Consider the following 13,015-nt stretch of genomic DNA (forward strand, 5'->3'; position numbering starts at 1 on the left):
TCTGCCAGAGCTGAAGGAGTATGTGTTTTACTGCTGGTTTCATATCCAGGTAAGGTACTTGCGTGATGTCAATACTGGTTCTTTCAGCTGCTCTGGCAGCAGCCTGGTCGGCTTCCTCGTTACCAGCTATGCCACAATGGCCAGGAACCCAGCACACTATAATTTCTAAATTTAGCTGGTGTGCTTTGTACAGAGCTTTAAGAAGGGCAGTAAATGTGGGATTCTTGGTGCCCTTTCCTGTGGACAGGGCCGTGACAACGCTGAGTGAGTCTGTGAAGATAACAGACTTTTGTGTTTTGCTTGTGATAATGTGGTCCACAGCCAGATATACTCCGTGTGCTTCTGCTGTAAATATGGTTGTGTTTTTATGCATTGTTTTTGCTATTGAAAGATGCTGTCCAACAACTGCACAGGCCACAGCCGATTTGGTTTTCGATGCATCAGTGAAAAACTGAGCAGCCTTGTACTTGTCTTGGAGGTATGCGAAGTGCTGTTTGACTTCCAATAGTGAGCCTAGGTGTCGCATGATATGATGCTTGTATCCCAGGGTGCCACGCATTCATCTGGGGTCATTTTGAGAGTGTCATCAAACGAGATCGATAGTTTTGTAGAGATGGAATTGATCAGCAGTGGAAACGGTTGAGCTAAGGAAGGTCGATTTGAAAACAGCAGCATTCTTGAGTTATCTCTAATCAGGGAGTCACACGGGTGCTCGGGCTGTGACGTAACCTTCAGGGCATAAATAATACCAATAAAAGTTCGCTGGTACTCCAGAGGAAGCGGCTGTCCATTTAAGTAGATTTCTGGTGCAGGGGCAATGCCCCTTTTTTTCGAGAACAGTACACAGGCACTTTTTGAGGGGTTAAATTTGAAGCCATTCTCATCTGCCCATTTGGACAGCTTATTCACTGACAGCTGAATTTGGCGTTCACAAAAGGAGAGATTGCAGGACTTGAAGCCGATCTGCACATCGTCAACATACACTGAGTAAAACATGGTTGGCGGAAGTACAGTGCGTAGGGAATTCATTTTTACAATGAAAAGTGTGCAGCTCAGCACACCTCCCTGCGGCACCCCTGTCTCTTGTGTGAATGGTTTAGACAGAGTACTGCCGATCCTTACACGAAATGTCCTATCAGAGAGGTAGCTTTCAATTGTTTTTAGCATATTTCCTTGTATCCCAAGGGCACAAAGATCTCTCAATATACCAAACCGCCAAGTAGTATCATAGGCCTTTTCAAGGTCAAAGAATACAGACAGAAAGTACTGTTTATGCGCGAACGCATATCTTATTTGGGACTCCAAGCGCACAAGTTGGTCAAGCGTGGATTTTTGTTCTCGAAAGCCACACTGGAATGGATCCAGGAGCCTGTTTGCTTCTAGAAAATGCATTAATCTTCGGTTGATCATTTTTTCAAATACTTTGCACAAACAGCTAGTCAGAGCTATAGGTCTGTAGCTAGATGCAACTGCTGGGTCCTTCCCTTCCTTCAATACTGGAACAACAATGGCCTCTTTCAGCCTTGGAGGGATATATCCATTGTTCCAGATCCTATTAAAAAGTGATAGTAATGCAAGTTGAGTTTCTGGGTGCAAGTTCTTGATCATTTCATAGTGGATATTGTCAGGTCCAGGTGCTGCTTTACCAAGTGTGTTTAGGCAAGCTTCAAACTCAGCAATAGAAAACTCAGCATTATATGCCTCACTTGGAGGTGATTTACGATGAAGTTGCAGTTTTTCTTCCCTACGTTTCAATTTAAGAAACTTGGCTGAGTAGTGCGCTGCACTTGAAACCGACTCAAAGTATGCTCCCAGTGCATCCGCCTGATCTTCCAGAGTGCCACCAGCATTATCAACTAGAGGGCGGGGGCAAGTCTGCTGCCCTTGCAACTTGCGTATCCTATTCCATACTTTATTTTGGTCGGTGTAAGAGTTAATGCCCTCTATGTACTTCTCCCAACTCTCACTTTTTGCTATCCGTCTAACTCTTCTCGATTGGGATTTGATGCGTTTGAAGTTTATGTAGTTTTCAGTCGTGGGAGAGTTACGGAAGAGGCGCCATGCTGCATTTTGTTTTTTCCTAGCACTTTGGCAGTCCTCGTTCCACCAAGGAATCGGCTTTCTTTTTGGGTTACCAGAACTTTGTGGGATGCATTCACTAGCAGCTTCAATAATGTGCTTTTCGATAAGAAAGTGCGCTGTCGATGTCCAGTGAATCTAGATAGTCACGTGGAAGACAGGTGAGCTGTCGAAACGTTTTCCAGTCAGCAGACCCCATCCTCCATCGTGGTACACTGTTCTGCCCATGTGTCGACACTACCTTCTCTTTCAGCACGATTGGAAAGTGGTCGCTTCCATAAGGGTCATCCAGGACGTGCCAGTCCAGTAGTGGGAAGAGAGTAGCAGTGCAGAGAGCTAAGTCAACTGATGAGGATGTTTTGTGCGTGGGACTAAAGTATGTGGGCTTCTTTTTGTTCAGTATGCAAGCTCCAGTGGAGACTAGCAATTTTTCTATCATTCGCCCTCTTGAATCGTAGTTTTCACAGCCCCAGAGAGGATGATGGGCATTGTAGTCTCCTGCTATTATGTACGGTTCTGGCAGCTGGTCCATTAGATTTTCAAATTCAGATTTCTGTAGTCGCTTGTCTGGGGGAATGTAAATGGAGCAAATTGTTATTAGTCGCTGCAACCATATAACTCTCACAGCTACAGCCTCTAGTTCAGTCCTGAGTTTAACTTCCTTAGCTGTGGTTGACCTTTGAAGGATAATAGCCACACCACCCGATGGTTGGTTGGTGTTTTGCCTGTCCTTTCTGTATGTGATGTACTGGGGTAAAAAGTTTGTGTGTTTGCTGCTTAAGTGGGTTTCTTGGAGACACATTGCCAGAGGTGCATGCTCCCAGAGCAGCTCTTTAACATCATCCAAGTTTTTCAGAAGCCCCCTGCAGTTCCACTGCAGTACACTACAAAAAGCCATTGCTAGTATTGAGAAGTTTGTAACTAAAGACAGGCTCAGCTTGTTAGCTGCCAGAGCCTTTTCCAGTAGGAGACACCTTAGGGAGCTCTGCTTTTTTTATCAGTTCCTGGGAGTTCGTACGCTCCAGCGGTTTGTGGCGATCCTTCGGCGTGATTGACGCAGAGGCCGGCTCACTTGTGTCCATAGCCTCCAAAGAAGGCTTCTTTGTTGACGGTTTGAGACCTGGGGCCTTGGCTGGCCTCCGGTTCTCCTGTGAGGTTACAACCGTCTCAGTGGTGTTAGTCAGCTGTGCAGACCGCGAGGCTGCAGCTGACACATTGGCCGTTTTCGGGCCACCATTTCCTTGAGGTGCAGCAGGTGTCGCTGTTTGCACCTGGGGGGCTGAAGATGTCTCCTCAGGCCCTCTCAACGAGGTCCCTGATTGGACAGTTGCCGCACGTGGCGCCGCCCCCTGACGCGCCACGTCGGCGTATGCTATCTTATGCGTGATAGCAAGACGCCTGCGTGCTTCGGGGTAAGAGATGTTTTCTTTTACTTTCAACGCAATGATTTCTTTTTCTTTTTTCCATTGCTGGCATGAGCGTGAGTATGCAGCATGGTCACCGCTGCAGTTGACACAGTGTGGTGGGGCAGTGCAGCTTTCCGACACATGGTCGGTTTTGCTGCATTTTGCACATGTCTGCTTACCCCTGCAACTCTGTGATCCGTGGCCGAATTTCTGACAAGTATAGCACCGGCGCGGGTTGGGGATGTAAGGTCTGACTCGGATTTTCACGTAGCCAGCTTCTACGGTCTCCGGGAGAACCGTTGTGCCAAAGGTGAGAACAATGTGTTTGGTAGGGATTTCTTTGTTTTCACGGCGGATGACTATCCGCTGAACTTTGATGACATTTTGCTCATGGAAGCCTTCAAGGAGTTCATTTTCAGTAAGGTCTAGGAGGTCTGCTTCACTTATAACACCACGCACGGTGTTCATGGAGCGGTGAGGACTGACAGTAACAGCGGTGTCACCAATTTTGTCAACTTTGAGGAGCTTGTCACATTGAGTCTTATCTTTAACTTCAATCAGCAGGTCGCCATTGGACATCTTTTGTGCCTTGTAGCCAGCCCCAATGAGGTTCGACAGACATTTGGACACAAGAAATGGAGACATCTTTCTCATTGTTGTGTTCTCATTTTCCGAGTGCATCACGTGAAAGCGTGGAAAACACTCTTGCTTCTTTGAGAGAAAAAATTCGAAGGTGGTTGCCTCGGTGCGCCCCCTTTTAAGAGAGCGATTCATGGAAAAGGGATTAGAAGATGCCATGCAACAAGTATGTGTTCGGTGGCAAGGCCGGTCGCCCACCACCGAGCCCAACAAGGGAACGTGGCTTTTTCAGCACACGCTAACCGTACCTTGCCACTATAACCCTATGCTTGAAATCAAGAGTGACGTCTTTGCACAGGGTTAACCCTCGCCGCCTGCAGAAAAAACGGAGAAATAAGGAAGAGAGAAGATGACAGGACAGGGTTAGGAAAGACGATAGGAAAGGAAAAGAATGAAGAAGAGGACAGGAAAAGGCGACTGGCTGATTCCCCCCAGGTCGGGTCAGACTGGGGGCACCGTCTACGGGAAGCGGGGGCCGAAGTGGTGTGTTGCCTCTGCCAGGGGGCCATGAAGGTCCAAAACGCTTGCTGAATTATCAGAACGCGAGGAAAGAGCTAAGAAGCAGGGCGTAAACAGCGGTAACTGAGATTTAGTCAGCGCTGTGCTTGTGCCACCTCAGTGGGCGTCCTGTATCTGGCACTGTTTTTTGTAGCGTGAGTTGCTCTGGCCGACGTTGAGCACTTTCGCGTGGCTCATGGAGAGCTGTGCTGTTCATGCGCGAGGAGCAGTGACGTCACAGGGCGCACAGAACGTTGCTCGCTGTCTGGCGTCTCTCACACACCCCACGCGCCCAGCGTCTTCGCCGATCTCGTTTCCGCACGTGGCGGCCCGATAACTTGATCATACGAGGGGTGGCCGGGTGTGCAACCCATGGCTCGTGTGTCGCAGCAACACCGGCGTGCGCCTGTGGAACGAGCTTACCTCTGGGGCGATTGGTGACGCTGCACCGGAGCCGCTTAATAAATATACATGTGTCGCATAATGCGTATACCGTTTGTGTCATTGAAGCAGCAGTAAGCATGATAACTAAGCTAATCCTAGGCAACCAGGAAAGCTAAGAATAACCAGCTGAACCTTAGCTGACGCTACGTGTATCCTGGCATAGCCGAGCTGAGCCACTGCTCATTTTTTTCTAAGCCACGTCTATGCTCAAAATATTTGGATAGCCTAAGAGTATTTATGCAGAATGACTTGAGCATCACTGGAAGGCAGCAGCTATCACTGTACGGATTCGCGACCCCACTTCTCTCTACCAGAGGGAGCAGAGTGCGTGAGCGTATGCGGCCAGGTCTATTGGGTAACATGGGCTCTGTATTATGCTGTTATACGTTGAATGTTATTTCTCAAATAGCCAGGTACCAGCGGAAAACGATCATTTTTCTATTAGCCAGCCCCTTTGGCCTCACCATGCTGAGGTCCCGAAAGGTGATGATGGGCCTTTAAATCTCCTGCTACAAAACGGGATTCAGGCCATCGTCGACGAGTTTTGCAGAGTAGTAACTAAGCTACCAGATTTGTCAAAAGGATATTTTATCAGATATGATCGACCTTTGAAGAAAAACGGCTGCGCCTCGAAGGGGTGGGTGCAGTGGTTTGTCTTGTTGAAAGTGCATACTGTGTGAGGAAGTTAGCAGGTTGAGGTTTTAAATGCGACTGTTGCAAACACATTACAATAGCCTTATATTCTTACAAGATTTTGTAAATGTCGGCTAGATTTTTCGCTAAACTCCAGAATTTCAGTGAATTATCCTTTGTCATTTTTTTTCAAACCACGCTTGTATTGATTGACTTGTGCCGTAGACGCTCGTATGCTGTTCCAAGAAACCCAGCGCCTCAAGACAAAAATGCTTCTGGTGGCCGGAATCGAACCTGTGTCCCTTGCGTTATGAAGTCTGCGTCCATCCGACTGTGCCATTCCGACACGGTATTTATATGCAAAGCGTGGGAGGTTATCCTTGCGCTGCGTCGTCGCCACGTACGCCGCCGTTGCTAGGCCGCACTGCACGTCGGGAAATGAGCGGCTGGCATGAAAGTTACCGAGATAGCGTGACAGCAGACACGCCAGCCGAAGTGAATCTATGTGATGAGGGGTGATTCTTTATCTCGTGTGTGCGTGTGTGTGGTATGGTTTGGGTTGAGTTTGATTGGGAATTTGGGGCTTGAGTTATTTCTTTTATAGCTCCTAGCTGTGCGTGCTGTCAATCATTGAGATCAGTACAGTTTGTCTTGTATGTGATTTATTTGCTTGCGAGGGGGTGTTGAGGACTCAGATGGGTGGTTGTCAAGCTATTCGTTTGTGAGCGTCAAGCTATTCGTTTGAGTTTGTGAACCGGGTCCAAAGTGATGTCTCTTCAGGCGTAAAAAGCAAGTAGAATGAGGAGAATCTACTATAAAATAACCAGATTCTATAAATAACCAGATACTATAAAATAACCAGATATTATAAAATAACCAGGGCCAGATTCAGCGGTCAGAGCATAAGAGGTCAGAGACCTTGTAAATGTTGCGCGGAGACCTTACGTGGGCCGGGAGGATTTTCCAGTCACCCAAGAGTTCGACTATACAAGAGGAATCAGCCGTACGTCCCAGGAGCCTCACGGGCGAAATTCGGATTAGATGAAGGGGAACATGCACGCCACGACCTCAAGACCGCAAATGAGCGCGGCGGGTGGAATGAACGGGGAGGAGGAGGATGGTACATGTCGTGGAAGGCCATGAGTGGACGGCGAGAGCACACGGGTCAGCGCGTATGATCAGGCATTTCCACTCATTCCAGAGTGGCCAGGACGCCTTACCAGGGTGACAGCGGATGGGGATGAAGCAGAACGGAAGCAAGAGAGTAGTGCTGCAAGGTGGAGTTGTGTAGTGTCTGTGGTAGCAGCGCATCTCCAACAGAGGTTTAGAAATTTTGTCGGCTGAGATTTAGAAATGTTGCCGCGCTCAACAATGTCGATGTGGAAGAACCATGCAACCATAGCTAGTTCGAGAAGTTATTTGTCTATTGCACATCTTGTTCGCACATATTGTTATGATAGCAGTGTCTTATTTGCAGCGGTGCGGTTCAGTAAGCGGAAATATGCTTCAAAAATCAAAAGCAATATGTACGTCAAAAATCTGCGGCATTCGCAAAGATATGCTTCGCGTGCAAGAGAATGAAGCGGTAGTGTTAACGACCTATTTCATTAACTCAACGAGGGGTTCAATCTCGTGACAACCTACCCGACCCAACTCGATACACTGTCGGGACCCAGTGCTTCAGCAGTTACGAGGCCCCATCACGTCAGCTTCTGGACACCCGTTTAGAGAGTCGTGCAAATAATTTGTAGATTCGTTGCGTTACAACCCGGGGACCCACTTTGAGGTCGGTCGTGCTGTGTGTAGCGGGAACACGTTTATTTATTACGGCACATAAAGGAGTGGCGGACCACCGTCGCTGTCTTTAAAGAGGCCATTTAAATGTCGGTAAAGGTTGGTAGGGCTCCACAAAAACCGTGATGAAGGCAAAGTCTGCCTCCGCGAGCCTTGATGCAATTTCGTTGGAACAGCAGAAATGTCCCCCCCCCCTCCCCTTATTCACGGGATGACAGTATAATTTATTGCAGTTTTCGACACCGTATGTATGTAAGCCTGCTTTTTCCAGGATTGCATACTTGGAGGGGCCATGCAGACAAAATAAAAGTTCGGTTCTTTTAGAAAAAATGCTTTCTCCCGATAACAACGATACCAATTCCGTCACAAACTTCAAACAAATCATCGAGATACTGAAGAAATACCGGAAGCTGTGGTTCCTCCCCGGCCACTGTCCGGTGATTTCTCTATGACGTCACAAAATCTTGTTTGTGGGATTGGTGGCCGCCGACTAAAGCCACCGCCAAGAAGCATGGCTGGGCGATTGTGGGTCCTTTATTTTAGTTTGGTCGTACCCCTTGAACGCGAACGTGCTGTTAAAAACGCCGGCAAGAACGTATTTAGTGTTGGCCCACAAGACGTCACTCCTGCCCAGAATATGCCACTGTGGCGCGAAATTTGAAAGTGTTAAATAATTTTTGCGTTTTTTTTTTATTAAAAATACGCCTTTCGTGGCTGTAATCGAGATTGGTCAGTTACCAAAGGCTAGTATATTTTGCTGTATATTTTGTATATTTTCCCAGTACGCAAAGTTGAGGCGAGACAACAACAACAAAAAAAAAATAGCCGCCCCTCGTGAAGGCTGCACCTTCGCAAGCATATGTATAATCTGACTACTCGCCTTCGGCTGCGAACGTGTCGTCATAAAGTCGACGAGCAACCGTCAAGCTACCTGCGTCGAACATGCGGCGCTGGACAGGCTCCCCGCGTCGCGCGGAGATAACAGCAACGACTTTAATAAACTACTCGCAGCTGTAGCTGTACAATTACAATTTGTATTTGAATGCTCGATGCCTAACCCGGTGAAATGCGAGAGCATGTGTTTAAAGATTGTATACTCGAGATATCGCCGTGCACAGCCGCTGCTTAGTTCACTTTATTTGTTACTGAGAACATTCTTCGTGAGAGTTGAGACATATAGCTGGTAATTTTGGGAGCATGTTACTGACCCTGACGCAAGCTCAAATCCGCGAATTCGATTTTTAACTTTGAAATGCATAAAAAAAGTGGCTGACAGTAAAGTTTGGTTCGTTGTAGAGGTGGGTGGTGTCGTCGTGGTGTAGTGAAAGTACCCGATGACGCTGACGCACGAGATAGAAGATGAAGAAAAGTCTATTTACACTTATTTACAGGAGACGATGACGCATAACTCAAGACAAAACGAAAACTGGGTTACAATTAAAAGGCGACGGAGCGCACAAGGAGGGTATCGCGGCAAGATCCCTGGTGGGGGCCCGCAAGCCGAAAAGGTGCCAAACCACCGCACGGTTGGCTGGAAGGGTGCGTGGGGTTCTGCCGCCCAGAAACCGCCACGGGAGCGAGTCTTCCTGCGACCGCTCGCAGTCGGAGCTCTCGACAAACTCATTGAAGGATGCGCAAGCGGTCGCAAGCGAAGCCGCCTCCTCACCGCAGCGCGCATGCAATTGGGGTTTTGACCCGAGCTTCCCGCTGTCCGCCACCGAAAGACGGGAGGAAAAGAAAGCGTTCCCCACAGCCGCGACGAAGGTCGCCTGCAAGGCCATCCCAAAGGGCTGCACCTCGCAGAAGGCGCCGGCGGCGGCCACAACACTCCCGCCGACGGAGGGGGACAAAACAAACCACGAGAAGGGAAGGGGGTCATCGTCCCGACGGGGACTATCGGCGGTGCCATCATTACACTGACGATTACGATGCTCCGGGCTCCCTAATGCGAAATTAAGCACAGCGACAACTGCAGTGCTTCTCAGTGACGGCGCGTAGCTGCTGCGTCTCCGGAAGCAATTGGTTCATCAGCGAACCCACGACGGCGCGCTGTTCTGACGGAATCTCGCAGCGCGTCGCCGCAGCCTAGCATGTCTCGCGCATCCTCGGCATACCGCCCTCCCCCTCACACTTTCCTCCTACGTTTTACTGCTCGCTCTGTTTCGTCTATATTCGGCGTCCTCTTCATTCGCACGGTTACTCCGAGGCCAGCGGCGACGCCCAACCACAGGAGCGGGCGCTTAAAGGAGCCATGAAGACAAAGCACAAGTTTGTTTTATTCGAAAGATTTGGTGTTTTATATTGCCCCCAGCGCTTGTCCGGCAGCAAACGAGTTTATTCACGAAGAAAATCAATTTATGTTAAAATTTTGATTCCCCCGCCAAATCCTGCGTTTCGTGAGGTCGTCTGCGATGACGTCAGAAAAGCAGGCCTTGAGGTGAATGCGAACGCGGCACTAGGCATCCAGCGAACTACTGAGCCTTGTTTACCGTCAGTCCTCCCACATGGCGCTACCATACCGTGGCTAACATTTGCCCGCCTTTCCTTTGTTTTTGACCGTATTTGCGCCTGGCTTGTTTTTATTGCGGTAGAAAGTACTCGTGTTGTGAAACATGGAGTATACTCAACAATCAGGGTCACGTAGGACAATGTCGCTTACGCTAATCTTCCCGTGTCGTGTCAGACAACCCGAAAGCGCCATACTGCTGTGCAGCTATGACAAGCCAAGTGTGCGCAATACCAACAACAGCACACTCTGGTACTTCAATTTTTGCGTGTACTTTCGTAGCTTCCATGCTTCCCCCGCCATTCTTACTTCTATAAAATGAATATATGCTTTACATTTAGGCGAAAATATCTTGTGAAGGAAGATTATAAGCCCTGCATAACTTGCATTTGCTTTTGCCGGCCTCCGCCAATCGCAGAGCTGTCTGGTATGACATCATAAGTTCTGTTGCGGGAAATGAGCTAGTGAGTCGCATGGCCATTGCCGTTTTTCCTCATTATGAAGCTTGTTTGAGCGAAGTTTACGTTAAAAGTGGTGTCAGTATAATTCTAACGAGGCAATCTTTCGAATGAACCAAATTCGTGTTTTGTCTTCACGGCTCCTTTCAAGAGCTGCGCTATAAAATGGTGACTGTGGGGTTTAATTCGCCGAAGTTACACCTGGGCTATATATAAGGCGCTCAATGGGGGAGGGGCCGGGATTAATTCTGACCACCTTGGGGTCTTAAAAATGCGCCGAAATCTCGACACACGGGCGTTTTCGCTTTTAGCTTCCAACAGAAAAGTAGCCACCATGACCGGGATCGAACCCGTGTCCTTGGGTACAGCAGCACAACGCCTTGGGTTCTAAAATGTACTTCATTCCATAGTATTGCCACCACCGCAACACTCACTTCGCCTTGCTACCGCCTCTGTTCTTGACAACACTGCGTTATTCCTTTCTTGTCTTCCACTCCGCTCAACTCTCTCTCATTGCAGCCGCCTACAATTCCGCACCTGTCAACGCAAGTTCATTGTTTGGTTAGTCGTAGCTAACCTGCGTAAGGGCTGCAGGCGCATGAATCGAACGGCGGTCTTCTGTCGTCTCAGCACGTCGTTTCTTCTCGGCGACCCCCTCAGGATAGCTGTGCTTACCCTTCCTTCAGATGATGGCGAAGAATGCCGTTCCGCTACAGTGTCAACACTCTTCGTACTCGTCACCACGGGTGCTCCTCCTACCCCGTTACTCAGCTTGGGCGCGCCTTTGATTGGACTCCCATGGTACGACGCACTTCCCTCTTTTAGTCAGGTGACCCCGATACTCGCTTTTGATTGGTCGCTATACCTGCGACAAGAAGCGCCATTCTCCACTGAAATCGGACAACGAATCGCTCGGTCCACGAATCGCTCTTGGGATCAAAAGGGATCTCAAAGCCCGTACGTCCGCTATCACATGCGCAGGATTCACAAACCATTGATACAGCGTATGTTGACTTGCAAGGCAGCATTTCCCGTGCTGCCAAAATCAACCAAAATCAACCGACACCGACGGCTGACCTCTTTGCCACTTTCCTCGCCAAGTCCAAGCCTTTTGGCATGCAGGACGACAAAAATGGGCAAAGAAGGTGGCACATGTCTCGTTAAAAATTGCTCACTCACGATAAGTGCCAGCCGGAGCTTCAGTGAATTTGTTGGCGGAAAGACCAAGGGGCTCCCATGTTTAAATGCATTTATTTGCTTTCCTCGTTTGAACGCTTTAAAAGCTTAATCCAAGGGAGTTTACCGATTCTATCACCCGTCCACGCAAGTGGGAATGGGTTATTCCCCAACCCCTGCCCTGCCTATCCGCACGAACTACGGTCACTAAACATGCATGGCCGCTAATTATAACACATTTGGAACTGCTTTGGGTACTGAACGAACATCGTTCCGTTTTATGACAGGCGTGCATACAATTAAATAAACAAGGAATCCTGTTTCTTCGGTGTTCGTAAGAAAAAGCAGTACCAAACAACTGCACACATTGCACGATTTACGTTGGAGTGCTTTTATTTGCACTTCATTTGCAGTCACGCCACTCGGAATGCCCGGATCGGTAGTGCCGCAAGATCACTATGTAGCGAAAGCCACTTTCGAGTAAAATGGCTCATACGAGATCGGGCTTCTTGGCAAACCCGTGGTGCGAGCATGTGCATCGAAATCATTAGCTAGCACCCCATGTAGAGGAGCATTTTAGACGTGTTTCCTCGAAGGGCTCGTAAAACCCGAAAACAAAAAGAAGACAAGCGCACTCCGTTTCTTCATCGGTGATTTGATTGTGTGGCTTAACGCGCCGAAGCTACACCTGGGCTGTGAGGCGCGCCGTAGAGGAGGACCCAGGATTAATTACGACCACCTGGTGATCTTTTACGTGCGCCGAAATCTCGACGCGGGCGTTTTCGCCTCCATCTGAAAAGCTGCCACCGCGGCAGGAATCGCACCCGCGTCCCTGGGCTCATCAGCACAACGCCTTACCAGTGAGCCACCGCGGCGGGCGGGTCACCACTTCATCGAGAGTGACTTGGGGCTTAAATAAGCTCGTATGATTGCGTGTAGAAAGCGCGAGCGACCACATAAAAAGCGACAAGACGGAGGAAAACAATGCTGTGTCGTTGCGCGATCGCCTTAGCTCTGATATGACTCACGCTGCGTCTGCACGCAGATGAGGACTAAGTAGCGCGCAAGCTGCCCCGCTCTCTCCACGGGTAGGTGTTTCTTGTGCGCGGCAGCAGCTTAGTGCACATTACAAGACAATGGAGGTCCGAGACGCAAGTAATTATCTGTCTTTTGGAATACCGTCATCATTAAAGCAATCCGTATTGTGGGGGCATGCATGAATCAAAATAAATCCATTTTGTACTGACAACACTGGAGAGCTGCTCACACTGAAAGAACACTGCGCTTAGAGTGAGTACGTATATATACGGTAAATTTTGGAAGCAGGAAAGGCCCGCAACATCAAACACCAATTCGAAAAGAAATCGCCCCGTAACCCCTTC

At 48.8% G+C, this 13,015-nt stretch overlaps 1 protein-coding gene across 3 annotated transcripts in view; it reads right to left on the bottom strand.

Moving 5' to 3' along the window:
• The window catches only part of LOC144155797 (transmembrane protein 163a-like), a 133,529-nt gene that overhangs the window by 86,018 nt on the left and 34,496 nt on the right, over nucleotides 1–13,015 (bottom strand). Inside the window, exon 1 of one of the 3 annotated variants that reach the window (XM_077687463.1) lies at nucleotides 11,133–11,157. The exons of the other annotated variants lie outside the window; for them this stretch is intronic. The gene's annotated coding sequence lies outside the window, so the exon portion shown is untranslated. Of the gene's footprint in view, nucleotides 1–11,132; nucleotides 11,158–13,015 lie in introns of those variants that run through there. 3 annotated transcript variants of the gene reach the window in all.

Source organism: Haemaphysalis longicornis, unplaced genomic scaffold, assembly GCF_048455015.1.
Source record: "Haemaphysalis longicornis isolate Haplotype H1 unplaced genomic scaffold, Haemaphysalis longicornis Haplotype H1 scaffold_1, whole genome shotgun sequence".
NCBI classification, from domain to species: domain Eukaryota; kingdom Metazoa; phylum Arthropoda; class Arachnida; order Ixodida; family Ixodidae; genus Haemaphysalis; species Haemaphysalis longicornis.